At 36.1% G+C, this 19,815-nt stretch overlaps 1 pseudogene; it reads left to right on the top strand.

The window, feature by feature from the left end:
* The first annotated feature begins 3,763 nt into the window (after positions 1-3,763).
* On the top strand, positions 3,764-7,153 carry LOC124079651 (large ribosomal subunit protein eL6-like; annotated as a pseudogene).
* The last annotated feature ends 12,662 nt before the right edge of the window (positions 7,154-19,815 follow it).

Genomic DNA, 19,815 nt, shown 5'->3' with positions numbered 1-19,815 from the left:
TTCAACAAGATAAAAGATGATGTAAGGAGCAAAATTAGAGAAAAAATACAAGAAGTAAAAGATCACTTCAATAAAGAGATAGAGATTCTGAAAAGAACCAAACAAAAATCCTAGAAATGAAAGAAACAATAAACAAATTAAAAATTCAATAAAGCATCACCAATAGATTAGACCATTTTGAAGAAAAATTTTTAGGTCTTGAGGACAAAATACTTAATCTTGAAAACAAAGGTGACAATAAAGATGTTAAGAGACTATGACCAGAATATTAAAATCTGGGATAAAGTCAAGAGAGTGAATTTAAGAATCTTTGGGGGTAGATGAAGGCTCCAAAATACAAACTAAAGGAATGCACAACCTTTTCAATGATATAATATTAGAAACATTTCCAAATCTTAGGAATGAGATGGAAATTCAAATGCAAGATGCACATTGAACTCCAAATATCTGCAAGATAAAAAATAGTAGGTAAATTTAGAGGTAAACAAATTTGATTTCTACTGATTTCTCAACCCAGACCTTAAAAGCCATATGGGCTTTAAATAATATGTACCAAGCACTGAAAGAAAATGGGTACCAACCAAGATTACTATACTTGGCAAAATTATCCTTCAGAGTTGATGATGAAAGAAAAACCTTCCATGATAAAAAGAAACTAAAATAATTCATATCCACTACGAAACATATTCAACAAAATATTTCATGCAGAAGAAATGAAAAATAAAAATAAAAACTAGCATAGGGATACATTACACTAGAAGAATAGTCAATTAAAAGAGAATCAAGTCTGATTTAAACAGTAGAAATAAATCAAAATGGCAGTAAATAAAAATCATCTCTCTTTGATAACAGTGAGTATAAATGGTTTAAATTCTTCAATCAAAATACATAAATTGGTCATCTGTATTTTAAAAAAAGACTCAACAATATGTTGTTTGCAAGAGACTCACATCACAGACAAAGACATCCACAGGCTAAAAGTGAAAGAGTGGTAAAAGATATACCATGAAAACCATACTGGAAAGCAAACAGGGTTAGCTATTCATATCAGTCAAACTGAAATTCAAGCCAAAATTAATTAGAAGAGAAAAAGAAGTTCTCATTGTATTGGTTAATGGAATCATCCAACAAAAATATAATGATTGTAAATATTTATGCTTCAAACAATGGTGCATCTACAAACATAAACAAACCCTTCTCAATATTAAAAATCAAATAGATCACAATATAGTAACACACCTCTCTCATCACTAGACAGATCATCCAGACATAAACCGAGTAAAGATTCTTCAGAACTAAAAAGGTATTATTAATCAAATGAAGGTACCAGACACCTATAGAATATTTCATTAATCAATGAATTTACTTTCTTCTCTGCAGCACATGGAATATTTTCTAAAATAGATCATATTTTAGGTAACAAAGCAAGTCTCAGCAATTACAAAAAATAAAGATAATTCCTTGCATCATATCTGATCATAATGGAATAAAATTAGAGATCAATGATAAGATAAAAATGAAATCACTCTAACATCTGGAGAATAAATAATATACTTTTGAATGACAAATGGATAGCAGAAAAATCAGAGGAGAAATAAAAAATTAGAAACAAATGAGAACAGTGACATAACATATCAAAACATCTGAGAAGGGGCTAGGGTTGTGGCTCAGTGGTAGATTGCTCACTTAGAACGTGTGAGGCACTGGGTTTGATCCTCAACACCACATAAAAATAAATAAATAAAATAAAGGTACTGTGTCTATCTACATCTAAAATATGTTTTTTTTTTAATCTGAGAAAGTATGAGGGCAGTTCTAAGAGGGAAATTTGTAGCAATGAGTTCCTACATTTTAAAAATAAAAGGATACCAAATAAATAATCAATCATTGTACCTCTAGGTTTTGAAAAAGAAGAACAAAGCAAATAACCAAATCAGCAGAAGTCAGGGAATTATTAAAATCAGCTATAATCAGTGAAACAAAGAGTTGGTTCTTTCAAAGGATAAACAAGATTGATAAAACATTAGCCAAACTAATCAAAGAAAGAGGGAGAAGACTGAAATTAATGAAAGTAGATATTAAAAAAGGGATATCACCACAGACACTAATGAAATCTAGAGGATCATTAGAAACTATTTTGAAAATTTATATTCCAATAAACTAGAAAATCTTGAATATATTGAAAAATTTCTAGAGACATGTGACCTACTCAAAATGAACCAGGAGAATGTAGAAAAATTAAACAGATCGATATCAAGTAATGAAAATAAAGCAGGTATCAAAAACTTTCCAACAAAGAAAAGCCCAGGACTGGATGGATTTTCAACCAATTTCTACCATACCTTTAAAGAAAAATTAATGCCAATCCTCCTCAAATTATCACCTGAAATAGAAGAGGAGGGAACACTGCTGAAATCATTCTATGAATCCAGGACCTACCAAAACCAGACAGAGACACATCAAAGAAAGAAAAATTCAGGCTAATATCATAGGTGAACAAAGATACAAAAATATTTACTAAAATACTGGCAAACTGCATTTAAAAACACATTGACAAGATAGTGCACCGTGATCAAATGTGTTTCATCTTAGTAATGCAAAGATGGTTCAACATATGCAAGTCAATAAATGAAATTTACCACATAAATAGACTTAAGGACAAGAATCACATGCTCATCTCAATAGATGTAGGAAAAAAATCACAATATCTAGCACACATTCATGTTTAAACACTAGAGGAAGTTGGGATAGATGGAACAGCAATGTAAAGGCTATATGTGACAAACCCAAGGCCAATAGCACGTTGAACAGAGAAAAACTAAAAGCATTTTCTCTTTAAACAGGAACAAGACAAGGATGCCCCCTCTCTCTCTCTCTCTCTCTCTCTCTCTCTCTCTCTCTCTCTCTCTCTCGCCACTCCTACTCAACATAGGCCTTGAAAGTCTAGTCAGAGCAATCTGGCAAGAAAAGGAAATGAAAGGGATACAAATAGGAAATAAAGAACTCAAACTATCTCTGTTTGCTCATGGCATGATCCTATATTTAGAACACACACTCACAAAAAAAGAAACAAATAAAGAGAAGAATTGTAGAGGTGATAAATAAATTTAGTAAAGTAGTATGAAGTAGTATGATACAAGATTAACATATATAAATCAATCCCTTCCCTACACTTCAATAATAAACTTGCTGAAAAATAAATTAGGGAAACTATACCATTCACTATTACCTAAAAAAAATAATATGCTATAACACTAACAAAGGAGGAGAAGGACATCTAAAATGAAAACTATAGAACACTGAAGAAAGAAATTAAAGACCTTAGAAGATGGAAAGACCTTCCATATTCTTGGATAGGCAGAATTAATATTATCATATTACCAAAATCACTACACAGATTCAATGCAATCCCCATCAAAATACTAATGACATTCTTCACAGAACTAGAAAAAATTTGTAAAATTCATTTGGAAGAATAAGAGACCCATATTAGCCAAAAGAATACTGAGCAAGAAAAGTGATGCTGGAAGCAACATAATGCAAAACCTCAAATTATACTACAGAGCTATAGTAAATGAAAACAGCATGGTACTGGCACCAAAACAGACAATTAAAATCAGTGGAATAGAATAGAAGACAGACAAACCCACATAAATACTGTCACCTGATACTAGATATAGATGCCAAAAACATACACGTTGGAGAAAAAAATAGCCTCTCCAACATATGGTGCTGGGAAAACTGGAAATCCATATATAGAAGAATGAAACTTGACCCGTATTTCTAACCCTGCACAAAAGGCAACTCAAATTGGATCAAAGATGTAGGAATTAGGCAAAAACTCTGCACCTGCTAGAAGGTAATATATGCCTAACACATTGGCACAGATATAAACATCCTTAATAAGACTCCTAAAATGCAAAAAAAAACCCCAAAAACATAAAAATACAATAAATTAGATGACATCAAATTGAAAATCTCCTACACAATAAACAAGAATGTAAAGAAAGGGCCTACAGAATTGGAGATCATTGCCACCTGCTCTTCAGATAGGGCGTTAATATCCAGAATATAAAGAATTTTTTAAAACTTAATATAAAAAACCCAATAACCCAAATAACAAATGAGCAAAAGTATTAAATACTTCTCTAAATAAGAAATACAAGTGGCTAATTAACATATGAAAAAATGTTCAATAACTCTAGCAATCTTGGGAATACAAATCAAAACTATATTGAGATTTCATTTTACTCCAGTCACGATGGCAATTTTCAAGAATACAAATAACTGTTGGCATGAATATGGTGGATAAGGTACATTCACACATTGTTTTTCAGACTGTGAATTAGTACAACCACTATGAAAATTAGTATGGAGATTCATCAAAATACTATGAATAGAATCACCACATGACCCAGCTACCCTACTCCTCAGTATATATCCAAAATCAGCATACTATAGGGATACAACAGCATCAATATTTATAGCAGCAAAATTCACAACAGCCATGCTATGAAACTAATCTGGGTGCCTGTCAACAGAGAAATGGATAAATAAAATGCAGCATATATACACAATGGAGTGTTATTCATTTATAAAGAAGAAATTATGTCATCTACTGGTATTTTGCACTCACAAATTATATTTTTTTATCAGTTACTTAGTAAAATAAGTAAAATAAGCCAGACTCAGAAATTCAAAGATCAAATGTTTTCTCTGATACGCAGAAGTTAGCCCAAAATAAGAAAAGAAAAGAATAAAATGAGGCATGAATTCATCAAAATTGAAAAAGAAAATTAGTTGAATAGAGGAAGGTGATGGGGTGGGGTGGACAGGGTAAGGGAAGAACAGGGGAATGGATCTGACCTAACTTTGCTGTGTACGTATACAAATATATCACAATGAATCTCATGTTTATGTATATCTATAAGGCACTAATTTAAAAAAAACCCTAAAATTAAATAGCAGAAAGATTGAGAGTAGAGGGAAGGGAACTGTGAGGAAGGTGGGGAGGAAATGGGAAGTGCTAGGGACTAAATTGGAGCAAATTATATTCCATGCTTTTATAATTATGTCAAAATGAATCCTAATGTTATATATAACTAAGAATAAAAATACAACATCATGATTTACATTATCACAATTAGATTATTATAATTGTGTTATTACAATTACTTTCTTATAAACTACAATAATTATCAATATAATAATCAATTAATTATAACAATTATAGTCAGAAAAACAATTATACTAATATTATCAGTCGAGTTTAGCAAAGTCATAGAACAGAATGTATATGACAATGAGCTATGCAACCATACTTACCGTTTTATTGGTTCCTTCATTAATATGCTAATTAGGCATTTAGCATACACTCACTTCATATTTCTTTGAGATTCATGCTGTGACCTTTTGAAAATTATCCTTTGACAGTTTGGAAGTTCCACTACAAAGGCAATTAAACTTGGATTCCTTGAGAAATGCCCTCTATGGTTTATTTAATCTCAGACATATCTTTTCTTAAGTTCTTGAAAATTATTACTCTTAGTGACTCCTGGTCCCTTGTTTTTTTTTTTTTTTTTTTTTTCTGATTCTGTATTCTTGTATATATTTCTCAGGTTTACCAAAGTTTGGTTCCTTATCTGGTTTGCAAATTTTCACTAAGTTATCATCCATAAGTGGCAGTAAAAACTGCTAATTCCATTATTTTTAAAATTTGATTTTATTTTCTGACCATTTGATAATCTCTTACAGGTAGAGATGGGGATATCATTTCTTTGTTGTAAAAAAATAAGTTTTCCAGTTTTTTTTGCTTGCTTGCTTGGTTTTATCTTTTTGTATTTGTGCATGAACACAGTTTACTTCCACTATAAAAAACATACTATTTACTTAAAATAAGGAATGTCAATTTTTTGTCAACTGTACATAATCTTGCACATCATTGAATAGTTACTAAATTCTTTCTGTGTTTGTGTGTTGGTAACTGATAAAAAATATAATTTGTGAGTGCAAAATATGTCACCACTTTTGAGATGTTATTAATATATTATAAGATTATAAGATTACTGATAAAATAAGTATGCTCTGCTCCTTTTGAAAGTCTAATAAATACTCACAGAATTCTGAGAAAAATGCCAGTATGTCAAAAGTGCTAAACTTTTAACAAAACAAAAATATCTGCTTAAAAACTGTTAGCTCAAAAATATTTTTTTAACAAGTCAAGGTCATGTAATCAAGTAAAATCTCTGAACAAGTCAGATTCACAGATAATTTAGGTGTTAAAAAATTGATATACTCTTTCCCATCTTGTAAGGTAATGGTTAAAATGACCAACAAGAAGAAATCTAAAGCCAGGAGGGTGATCAGTGACAAAGTTAAAATGAGTAACTTCAAGACTAAAATGCCCAAGAGAGAGAAGTCCCACTGCAGACAAAACTAAAACTCTATCTTTGTCAGAGAAATTGGCATATATCCCAATCTGCTACGTGTTCCATAAAGGCTAAGTACAAAAGGAAGTACTCTGCTGTTAAATCCAGGATTGCGAAGAAAAAGGAGAATATTCTTGATGCTGTCATAAAACCAGTTGATGGTGAAAAGAATGGTGGTACTTAACTATTTAATCTATGCAAAACTCCAAGATATTATCCTAATGAAAATGTGCATCTCTGAAGTTGTTGAGCGATTTCAAAATAAAAACAAAACAAACAAACAAAAAATACAAACCAATAGCAACAACAACAAAACAAAACAAATCAGCTTTTGAGAAAACTACAAACTAGCATCACTCTGGGAACCATCCTGGGTCATCTTCACTGAGTGCCACACAGGAAAAAGAGTGGTTTTCCAAAAGCAGCTGAGCAGTGGTTTAATGCTTATAACTGGACCTCTGTCCCTCAATCAAATTCCACTGGCTAGAAAACACCAGGAAATTGTCATTATCACCTCCACAAAAATTGATATCAACAGTGTGAAAATCCCAAAGCACTTCACTGATGTTTACTTCAAGAACAAATATTTGTGGAAACCAAGATTTCAGGAAGGTGAGATCTTCAACATAAAAAAAAAAATGATATTACAGTTGCAGTTCAAGGTTGACCAGAAATCAGTGGGCCCACAAATTTTACCAAAGCTATTCCTTAGCTCCAAGGCTTGATGTGATTGTTTTCGGTTTAACAAGATAAATTTGTCCTCACAAATTGGTATTCTAAGTTTTCTTACCAAGAAAATATTTAACTATTTGATACATTTATTTTTTAAATATCTCCTTTTCTTAATTATGTAAGGCCTATAATAAAACTATGAAATTTTATTGTTACATTTGTTTAGGTTGTCTATATCCTCCTGACTCAATCTGGGCAGATCATATGACTTAAGAAATTTATCCATGCCTTCACTATCTTCTATTTTATTGGAGTATAAGGATTCAAAATAATTTCTGATTATCTTCTGTATTTCTGAAGTGTCTGTTGTGATATTGCCTTTTTCATCCCGTATGCCAGTAATTTGAGTTCTCTCTCTTCTTCTCTTTGTTAGCATGGCTAAGGGTCTTTCGATTTTATTTATTTTTTCAAAGAACCAACTTTTAGTTTTGTCAATTTTTTCAATTGTTTCTTTTGTTTCAATTTAATTAATTTCAGCTCTGATTTTAATTATTTCTTGCCTTCTACTTCTTTTGCTACAGACACAGATGTAGAAATATACAGAAATATACATTGGTGAACTTGGTCTGCTAAAATATTTGCTCATAGTTGGACTTTTCAATTACTTAAAATTCAGTTTTCTCTGTGAAAAATATTTTAGAAACTTTGTCTAAGCACTTTATTTAATGTTTTTTCAGACTAAGCTAAGAACAAGAATAGTGAAGAAAGACATAGGACTACAGTCATATTCCTGATAAACTATGAGGGGGAAAGTGTTTTTTATATTAGAATAAACTGTTTGAGTTTTCATAAATGAGAAAACTGATGGGAGAGGAAGGAACATTAATGGGCATAGAATGTTCTCCAAAGTTTGCACAGGTACATTTAGTTTCCTTGCTTTATAACACCTGCAAATGATGAATCTGAACAAAGTCCTTAAAGTATGTTTAAATTTTGAAAAAAGTTGCTTGAGTTTGATGAGTCTATTTGTTGAGAGAGAGAGAGAGAGAGAGAGAGAGAGAGAGAGAGAGAGAGAGATTGCAATTATTCTACTGACAAATATTATATTAATGTAAGATTAAAATGTGGTTTGCTCACTGTAAAAATAGCAAATTAGTCCTGAAGTACCTCAGTCTGCCATAAACAAAAGGAAGTAGAAAGTTATTCAGTACTTGTTTAATCTGCCCAGATAAGGGAGATTTATATCTCAAAAGAATGGTTTTTAGTGCTTTAAAGAAATTTTATATTCCTGATTATTATAATAAAATCAAGGGCACAAATAGTTTCCCTCTTCAGAAAGAGATGAGCTTCTTACAAACATTTCATTTCCTACTAGCCTTTAAAAAAGTATTTGAATTTTGTCTTTGATTAATAGATAACTGTGCATGGCCTAACTCTTGGTCTCAGGTTTCTCTTGTTGTATTTTCATCATGTGACAAAAGTCACCTCTGGGGAAAATTTTTTGATTTCGACTTCCTAAGATAAGACCCTATATTCTGAATAATAAAATCTTGAAGAATTAGTACTATCTTTGGGATTTCTCAAAAGTTACCTGATCTACTACAATGGTTATTCACTCACGTTATGAACAGAGATTGATAAAATAATAAAGTTTTTTTAAATCACACATTTCATAACTAGTTCAGTGCCAGTAAAATAATCTCCTGAGAAAAGTTTTAGACACTCAATTTTTTTCAAGGTAACACTTTTTTGTGGATAAATATTATTAGCAAAATGTTATAGAAATGATATACTTTACAGTATAGACTGGAAGCCCTTGGAGGTTAGACAATGGTTTCACTATTCATCATATATACATTCTTAAGGTCAGGGAAAATATTGATTAAATTCTTATGAAATAGTTATATATGAAACCCAATAAAACTTTTCAACTTCTTCAACCTGGTGGTGATTTTTTTTTTACTGTTACTGTAATGAATTAACCAGAGACAGTCTTAATCAGTCTCATCATCGCTTGTGGTATCTTCTTCAATTTCCTGCCCAGCTGAAGGCTTTTCTATAAACTACACACTAGATATTACAATATGAACAAAGAAGTCTTATGAGAAATAGTCTACCAGGTGCTTTTAACTATTTATACTTAAATAATTCACTGCTATTGGCTTCTGAGGTGACATTATTTACAGAACTATGAGGCTGCAGCAAGAAAAGAAAGACAAAATTTCTAGGACATTTTATAGACCAGAAGTAGATGAAATTGTGGTAACATTGATGACCAAAATTCCAGTGGAACACAGCACAGAATTAAAGTAAGTGATTTCATAAGAAATGAAAAATATATGAGGAGATAAATATGCTTAATGATTTAAACATTATACAATTTATACATACATTGGAACATAACATGGTACCCCATTAACATGTGTATGTGTGTGTGTGTATATATATATATATATATATATATATATATATATATATATATATAAATAAATAAAATATATGTGTGTGTGTTTGTGTGTATGTATGCATATACACACTACCACACATAATATATATATATATGGTGGTGTGTGTGTGTGGGGGGGGTGTGTTGCTGGAAAGCAAACCCAGGGCTTCAGGCATGCTAGGCCAGCAGTCTACCACTGAGCCACATCCACATCACATATTTTTTTAAATAACAGTTAATAATTTCAAAATTCAAAAAAAAATTGACAAAGGAAATCAAATTGTAATTTGTTTGGAAAATTATAAGCATTATTTGAGTCATCATTTCTTTGATAAGATATGATGAAAATTTTCATTTTTCTTATCAATCTTATTGATTACCAACATTTAACCTGGACTATACTACTGTAAACTGTATAAATATGTAAAATATCTCAGAAATCAGGAGTGAATACTTCTCTGAATCATTTTAATTTTTCAGTAGTTCATTGTACTAAAGTTCATATAAAATAACCAATGGATGTTTAAAATATACAATTTGTTAAGTATTTATAAATGCATACTTGTGAAACCATAATCACAATTAAGATTCAGCATATACATCACCTCCAGAAGATTTTTCCTGTCCCATTTTTCATCCCTCTCTTGTGTCACCTCCTTCCATCTATAGGATATGCTTTCACTCACCATATATTAGGTTATATTATTAACAGTAAACTGATATCTATCTCTACATTTTAGTTCGCATTCCCTAGTATTGTATGCAAATTTCAATTTGTTGTAAGACTTAATATACTTTTACCATACAAATAGGCAATTCTATTTTTAGGAGAAATGAAAAAAAAAAAAAAAATATATATATATATATATATATATATATATATATATATATATAAATATTTCGAATACTCATATTAGTTTAATAGTGTAAACAATTACCTGAGAACAGGTGAACTGATAAACCAATGAATCCCCATGCATGCAAGGGATACTCCCCAAAAATAAGGTGGAAATATCTACTGATCCATACAATAACATGATCACTTTTAAAACCATTGTATTCATGCATAATAGTACATTCTCTTTGATTCTTTGTATTCAAGTTCCAAAACAGGTGAGAATAAGAATAAAATTTTCATCAAAATCAGAACACTAGCTGCATTTTGAAATGGGGATTAACAGAAAGGGAGCACCAGAATATGTTCTCCTGTAATAACATCATGTAATCTTGTTTGTGGTGATGTAAATAATTATTAAAACTCATTAAATTACTTACTTAAATGTGTGCATTTCAATTTATGTATATATTAACATGACTAAAACCAATTATTCTTTGACCCTTAAGACTAATATGGGCTAAGGGGTGAAGGCATAGAATAGTTAAGCATTTTGTCCTTTGATCCATCCCACTCATTCCTGCTTAAAACAGAAATGTTCCACATTTGCATGCTTCATATATTGCTGTTCTGTGTAAGATTCATTCTGATGGATTCTGAAGAACATTTTCCCAATGATGTAGAATACTGATGTCATGATAAAGCTTTAGAATCTACCAACTAGAAAAGGCAGAGGGGTCAAATTACTATCCCATTCAAATTAAAATTTAGAGACAAACCTCAGGAAATATCAATTCATTCCCAGATTACAATTTTCTTATCTTTAAAAATCTAGTATTCTTGCCAAGCATAGTCACAAAGGCCTGTGATCCTGGTGGCTTTTAGCAACTCAGTGAGACTTTGTCTCTAAATAAAATACAAAATAGGGCTGATGATTCCAAGATGGCAGAGTAGAGGAGCACCTGTTACTGGTGTGACTCCAAGTGAGTGGTCAGATGTTTTCCGCCACAGGGGTTCCCATTCACGAATTTAAGCCTCATGGAGCATGTGACAGGATTTTAAACAGCAGATTGTTGCAAGCGCAGCCCAGAACGCCAGGAAACTAGAGTCACTCTTTGCAGCGGAAGCAGTGTGGTGCGGGAACCCGCCGCAGTAAGGCAGAGTTTCAGCGCACAGACGCAGGGTTACTGATCCTTAAGGGCTAGAGCACACTAGACTCTGATCCATGTCACAGCAGGACACCAGACCAAGGACCAAATTCTGGATCTAGAGTAGGAGCAGCCTAGCTTCCTCCACCTCACTGAGCACCCTGGCGTGGAAATGGGTGTTTGCCATTTTGGAAAATCTACCTCATTAACTTTTGGCAGGTGTAGCTGACAGTGCAATGGGCATCTGAACAGGTGTGTGATTCCCAGTCCCCCCTCTCCCCAGCTGTGATAACTCAAAACCGTTCTTGCCAGCTTTTTGGGGCGTGGCTATCAGAGCAGAGTGCAATTGAGAAGGTGCCTGATCTGCAACTCCCCCTCCCCCAGATGTGATAACCAAAACCTTTCTTGTCAGCTTTTGGAGGGAGTGGCTACCAGAGGGAATATGACAGAACAGGTTGCCGGTTTCCAATTCCCTCTCTCCCCAGCTGTGATGATGTGGTGACTACCCAAAACAGAGATAGCGCTCAGTTAATTAGGAGCACAGGGCAGCCAGGGCGCTGCACGCCCAGAGTGAACCCAGGGCTGTGGACAAGAGATCCATCAATTGGCACCTGGTGGGCAGGAGAGGGGAGGGGGATAGAGACTGGGAGCAACCCAAAGAGACAGGAGACAGCTGGCAGGTGAGGGAGAGCCTCCTCACACGGGTTGCTTTCACCACCCTGAGGGCAGAGACTCAACCTGGAATGCACACCGCCACCTACTGGAAGAGAAGAAAACAAAATTCTAAGAGGGCATTTTTTATTTCCTTCTTTCCTTTTTTCTTTTTATCTTTTTCTTTTCTTTTTACCTTTCTTTTTCTTTTCGTTTTTCCTTTCTTTTTCTTTGCATTCCTTTCTCTTTTTCCCCTTTATTCTTCTTCTTTTTACTTTTCTTCCTCCTTCTTTTCCTCTCTCAACTTCCCAAGTATTACCATTTCTACTACGTGTAATGTTTTAAATGCAAATAGGTGTTTGTTTCTATGCTTCTTATTGTCCTCCCACGTACTTACCTACACTGAAATACCTCCTGCTAATAACCCCCTTCATTAGAGTTCTCCTCCAAAGTAGCTAAGATATATTAACCCCATACCCTCACATCTTCCCCCCATAACATAACGTCCTATGCCCGATCCTCACTTCTCTATACGCCACCAGAAACTGTATGCCTTTTATGAAACTAATGATTATACTTTAAATAATAATTGAATCCAACATCTCTAGACATAGAGACTAACTATAAATGTATTAATAAGAAAAACTAGCTCATAGATGATGTATTGTTGATATTGGAAACTGCTAACATTGTCTCCCATCACAAAGGAGAGATCTTGGAACTATACAAGAGCAATACAAATCTATAGGGGAAAACCAATAACACAACAGTCACACAGAGCTGGAAAGAAATGTGACCAACATGAAAAGACAAGGAAAGAAAGGACCACAAACAATGCAGGACAATACAACATTAGAAGAGGTAACATCTATAGCAGAAAGGATGTCAGATAAATATTTCAGGATATACATGTGTCAGATGTTCTGGAGTCCCAGAGAAGACATTAGACATTAAATGCAAACAATAAAAGATCACTTTCACAATGAATTACATAAACAAATCCAAGAAGCAAAAGATCAACTCTATAGGGAGATAGAGGTTATACAAAAATAAAAAACAAAAAACAAAAACAAACAAACAGAAATCCTAGAAATGAAGGAAATAATAAACCAAATTAAAAACTCAAATGAGAGTATCACCAGCAGAGTAAAACACTTAGAAGACAGAACATCAGACAATGAAGACAAAATATATCATCTCTAAAAGAGTATATACAATGAGGAAGATGGCGGCGAGGGGAGTGCATTGCCCCCGTGTGCCGCATCACTGTGTGGGAGTATGACGAGTCAGGAAGGCTAAAGGCTATCTTGTTAGGAATTTCCAGCAATAGTGGGGTGCTCCGGAACCTGGAGGAAGGATTTCCATCGCACGAGGATCGACTATGTTGACTCAAATGCTAGAGATTTGTCGCACGGAGGGTAACACTGCTTATTCAGCAAATCGCCCCGCGGCTAGAGTCTGCAGCGCGCGCTAGGAAATGAGGAGATAGCGACGCAGGGATACAGTGCTGCAGTTTCTGCCAGCCGTGCAAGCACCGTACTCAGTGCTGAATTCTGGGTTTGAGACGGGGGAAGGAAGTGGTCCAATTCGGTTCTCCACACTGGTCAGACCACAGAGGAGGCCAGCGGCCACCATCTTGGAGAGCTGACGTCACCATCCCTGTTTTCGACTGACCGCAGCTCATTCAGCCATAGAACAGGTAATTTCAGGCTGCCATTCGCCTGCGGCTTGCAGACAGATTACTCAGGCTCAGTGCTAAATAACCCGCGGAAACTGCTTCTTGGAGCCTGCTCTTATCAGAGCATACACCGAGCATGGAGCGGCCAAGTTCCGGCTCCTGGAACTGCTCTGGCCCAGGGCTAAGGAGCCCGCGGAAACTGCTTCTCGGTCCAGGTTCTGCTGAATACTGTGGAGGTAAATACCAACCGAGCCTTCGTGGGCAGTGGCAACAGGACTGCGACGGGGCCTGTGAGGGCCAGTCAGGACTCACTCACAGACACCCGAGTCTCTCTTGATTTGTCGTCGAGCCAGAGGGGAGGAGACGGGCCGCCGCCCGCACCAAGAGCAGGCCCAGCGGCTCGCCGGTGTGGTGGTCGCGTGACCCCAATTGGAGAGGGGGCGGAGCGGAGCCGCCACTAGCGCCCGCAAGGTGGGCAAACCTGCGACCCAGTGGTACACGGGCATGGTAGGAGGGGCAGGGCAGAGCTGCCGCCCGCGCCTGCAAGGTAAGCAGTCCTGCGACAGACTGGCGGGTAAGGCCCAGCGGCCTGCCAGCGTGGTACACACGTCACCCCAACTGGAGTAGGGGCAGAGCAGAGCCTTCGCCTGCGCCCGGATCAGGCCCCGCCAGGGTGGTGGTCACGTGACCCCAATTGGAGTGGGGGCGGAGCGGAACCGCCACCAGTGCCCGCAGGGTGGGCAGACCTGCGACAAACCTGCAGATCAGGCCCAGTGGTCCGCTGGCGTGGTAGGAGGGGCAGGGCAGAGCCGCCGCCTACGCCTGCAGGGTAGGCAGACCTGCAACCGACCGGCGGATCAGGCCCGGTGGCCTGCCTGCGTGGTACACTCGTCACCCCAACTGGAGTAGGGGCAGAGCAGAGCCGCCGCCCGCGCCCGGAACAGGCCCAGTAACCTGCCGGCGTGGTAGTCATGACACCCCAATTGGAGTAAGGGCAGAGCAGAGCCGCCTCCTGAGCCCGGAATAAGCCCAGCGACCCGCTGGCGTGGTAGACACGTCACCCCAATTGGAGTAAGGGCAGAGCAGAGCCGCCGCCCGCGCCTGCAAGGTAGGCAGACCTGCGACTGACCAGCAGAACAGGCCCAGGGGTCCGCAGGCGTGGTAGACACCTAACACCAATTGGAGGAGGGGCAGAGCAGAGCCGCCGCCCGCGCCTGCAAGGTAGGCAGACCGCCGCCCGACCCTGCAAGGGAGACTTTTCAACTATACAAGAGCAATATAAATATATAGGGGAAAAAACATTTCAAAAACACAACAGTTTCACCAAGCAGAAAGAAACGCAAGCAGTATGAAAAGACAAGGAAAGAAAGGACCACAAGCAATGCAGGTCAACTCAACTTTAGAAGAGGTAACAGCTGCAGCAGATGGAATGTCAGATAAAGAATTCAGGATATACATGCTTCAGATGATCTGGAGTATCAAGGAAGACATTAGACAGCAAAATCAGACAATGAAAGATCACGTCGACAATGAATTACACAAACAAATCCAGGAAGCAAAAGATCAACTATACAGGGAGATAGAGGTTATAAAAAACAAACAAACAGAAATCCTAGAAATGCAGGAAGCAATAAACCAACTTAAAAACTCAATTGAGAATACTACCAGCAGAGTAGAACACTTAGAAGATAGAACATCAGACAATGAAGACAAAGTATTTCAACTTGAAAGGAACATAGACAGCTCAGCAAGACTGTTAAGAAACCATGAGCAGAACATCCAAGAAATATGGGATAACATAAAGAGACCAAACTTAAGAGTCATTGGGATACAGGAAGGTACAGAACTCCAAACCAAAGGAATGAGCAGTCTATTCAATGAAATAATATGAGAAAACTTCCCAGACTTGAAGAATGAGACAGAATCCCAAATCCTAGAAGCCTACAGGACGCCGAATGTGCAAAATCATAAGAGATCCACACCTAGACACATTATAATGAAGATGCCCAACATACAGAATAAGGAGAGAATTTTAAAAGCTACAAGAGAAAGGAAGCAGATTACATTTAGGGGTAAGCCAATCAGGATAACAGCTGATCTTTCAACACAGACTCTGAAAGCTAGAAGATCCTGGAATAACATTTCAAACACTGAAAGAAAATGGGTTCCAACCAAGAATTGTGTTTCCAGCGAAATTAAGCATCGGGATGGAAGATGAAATTAAAACCTTCCACGATATACAAAAGTTAAAAGAATTTGCAGCTAGAAAACCATCTCTTCAAAACATCCTTGGCAAAACATTACAGGAAGAGGAAATGGAAGATAACAATGAAAACCAACAGTGGGAGGTAGGACAGTAAAGGGGGGGGGGAATAATCAAAGAGGAAAACAAACAATGTTTAGTAACATAAATAAACAAATATGGCTGGAAGAACAACCCATATCTCAATAATAACCCTAAATGTTAATGGCTTAAACTCACCAATCAAGAGACACAGGCTAGTAGAATGGATCACAAAACAAGACCCAACAATATGCTGCCTACAGGAGACGCATTTGATAGGAAAAGACATACATAGGCTGAAGGTGAAAGGTTGGGAAAAATCATATCACTCATATGGACTTCAGAAACAAGCAGGAGTGTCCATACTCATATCAAATAAAATAGATTTCAAGCCAAAGTTAATCAAAAGGGATAAAGAGGGACACTACATACTGCTTAAGGGAACCATACACCAACAAGACACAACAATCATAAATATATATGCCCCAAACAATGGTGCAGCTATGTTCATCAAACAAACTCTTCTCAAGTTCAAGAGTCTAATAGACCACCATACAATAATCATGGGAGATTTCAACACACCTCTCTCGCCACTGGACAGATCTTCCAAACAAAAGTTGAAAAAGGAAACTATAGAACTCAATAACACAATTAATAACCTAGACTTAATTGACATATATAGAATATACCACCCAACATCAAGCAGTTACACTTTTTTCTCAGCAGCACATGGATCCTTCTCAAAAACAGATCATATATTATGTCACAGGGCAACTCTTAGACAATATAAAGGAGTAGAGATAATACCATGCATCTTATCTGATCATAATGGAATGAAACTGAAAATCAACGATAAAAGAAGGAAGGAAAAAGCATACATCACTTGGAGAATGAACAATAGGTTACTGAATGATCAATGGGTTATAGAAGACATCAAGGAGGAAATTAAAAAATTCTTAGAGATTAATGAAAACACAGACACAACATATCGGAATCTATGGGACACATTGAAAGCAGTTCTAAGAGGAAAATTCATTGCTTGGAGTTCATTCCTTAAAAAAAGAAAAAAAAAAAACAACAAATAAATGATCTCATACTTCATCTCAAAATCCTAGAAAAAGAAGAGCAAAACAACAGCAAAAGAAGTAGAAGGCAAGAAATAATTAAAATCAGAGCTGAAATTAATGAAATCAAAACAAAAGAAACAATTGAAAAAATTGACAAAACTAAAAGTTGGTTCTTTGAAAAAATAAACAAAATCGACATACCCTTAGCCATGCTAGCGAAGAGAAGAGAGAGAACTCAAATTACTAGCATACGGGATGAAAAAGGCAATATCACAACAGACACTTCAGAAATACAGAAGATAATCAAAAATTATTTTGAATCCTTATACTCCAATAAATTAGAAGATAGTGAAGGCATCTATAAATTTCTTAAGTCATATGATCTGCCCAGATTGAGTCAGGAGGATATAGACAACCTAAACAGACCATTATCAATTGAGGAAATAGAAGAAACCATCAAAAGACTACCAACTAAGAAAAACCCAGGACCGGATGGGTATACAGCAGAGTTTTACAAAACCTTTAAAGAGGAACTATTACCAATACTTTTCAAGCTACTTCAGGAAATAGAAAAAGAGGGAGAACTTCCAAATTCATTCTACGAGGCCAACATCACCCTGATACCTAAACCAGACAAAGACACTTCAAAGAAAGAAAACTACAGACCAATATCTCTAATGAACCTAGATACAAAAATCCTCAATAAAATTCTGGCGAATCGGATACAAAAACATATCAAAAAATTGTGCACCATGATCAAGTAGGTTTCATCCTTGGGATGCAAGGCTGGTTCAATATACGGAACTCAATAAATGTTATTCACCACATCAATAGACTTAAAACAAGAACCATATGATCATCTCAAAAGATGCGGAAAAAGCATTCGACAAAGTACAGCATCCCTTTATGTTCAAAACTCCAGAAAAACTAGGGATAACAGGAACATACCTCAATATTGTAAAAGCAATCTATGCTAAGCCTCAGGCTAGCATCATTCTGAATGGAGAAAAATTGAAGGCATTACCTCTAAAATCTGGAACAAGACAGGGATGCCCTCTCTCACCACTTCTGTTCAACATAGTTCTCTAAACACTGGCCAGAACAATTAGACAGACAAAAGAAATTAAAGGCATAAAAATTGGAAAAGAAGAAATTAAATTATCACTATTTGCAGAATACATGATTCTATACCTAGCAGACCCAAAAGGGTCTACAAAGAAACTATTAGAGCTAATGAATGAATTCAGCCAAGTGGCAGGATATAAAATCAACATGCATAAATCAAAGGCATTCCTGTATATCAGCGACAAATCCTCTGAAATGGAAATGAGGACAACCACTCCATTCACAATATCTTCAAAAAAAATAAAATACTTGGGAATCAACCTAACAAAAGAGGTGAAAGACTTATACAATGAAAACTACAGAACCCTAAAGAGAGAAATGGAAGAAGATCTTAGAAGATGGAAAAATATACCCTGTTCATGGATAGGCAGAACTAATATCATCAAAATGGCGATATTACCAAAAGTTCTCTATAGGTATAATGCAATGCCAATCAAAATCCCAACGGCGTTTCTTGTAGAAATAGAGAAAGCAATCATGAAATTCATATGGAAAAATAAAAGACCCAGAATAGCAAAAACAATGCTAAGCAGGAAGTGTGAATCAGGCGGTATAGCGATACCAGACTTCAAACTATATTACAGAGCAATAGTAACAAAAACAGCATGGTACTGGTACCAAAACAGGCGGGTGGACCAATGGTACAGAATAGAGGACACAGAAACCAATTCACAAATCTACAACTATCTTATATTCGATAAAGGGGCTAAAAGCATGCAATGGAGGAAGGATAGCATCTTCAACAAATGGTGCTGGGAAAACTGGAAATCCATATGCAACAAAATGAAACTGAATCCCTTTCTCTTGCCATGCACAAAAGTGAATTCAAAATGGATCAAGGAGCTTGATATCAAGTCAGAGACACACCGTCTGGTAGAAGAAAAAGTTGGCTACGATCTACATACTGTGGGGTCGGGCTCCAAATTTCTCAATAGGACACCCATTGCACAAAAGTTAATAACTAGAAACAACAAATGGGACTTACTCAAACTAAAAAGTTTTTTTCTCAGCAAAAGAAACAATAAGAGAGGTAAATAGGGAGCCTAGATCCTGGGAACAAATCTTTACTCCTCACACTTCAGATAGAGCCCTAATATCCAGAGTATACAAAGAGCATGCTACAGGGACACTGCTACATCGATGTTCATAGCAGCACAATTCACAATAGCAAGACTGTGTAACCAACCTAGATTCCCTTCAATAGATGAATGGATTAAAAAATGTGGCATTTATACACAATGGAGTATTACTCTGCATTAAAAAATGACAAAATCATAGAATTTGCAGGGAAATGGATGGCATTAGAGCAGATTATGCTAAGTGAAGCTAGCCAATCCCTAAAAAACAAATGCCAAATGTCTTCTTTGATATAAGGAGAGTAACTAAAACAGAGTAGGGACGAAGAGCATGAGAAGAAGATTAACATTAAACTGGGATGAGAGGTGGGAGGGAAAGGGAGAGAGAAGGGAAATTGCATGGAA

The sequence above is a fragment of the Marmota monax genome, unplaced genomic scaffold (assembly GCF_021218885.2).
Source record: "Marmota monax isolate L192 unplaced genomic scaffold, Marmota_monax_Labrador192_F-V1.1 WCK01_AAM20220418_F8-fsc00075, whole genome shotgun sequence".
Taxonomy (NCBI): Eukaryota; Metazoa; Chordata; class Mammalia; order Rodentia; family Sciuridae; genus Marmota; species Marmota monax.
This window is presented reverse-complemented; position numbering and strand designations above follow the sequence as displayed.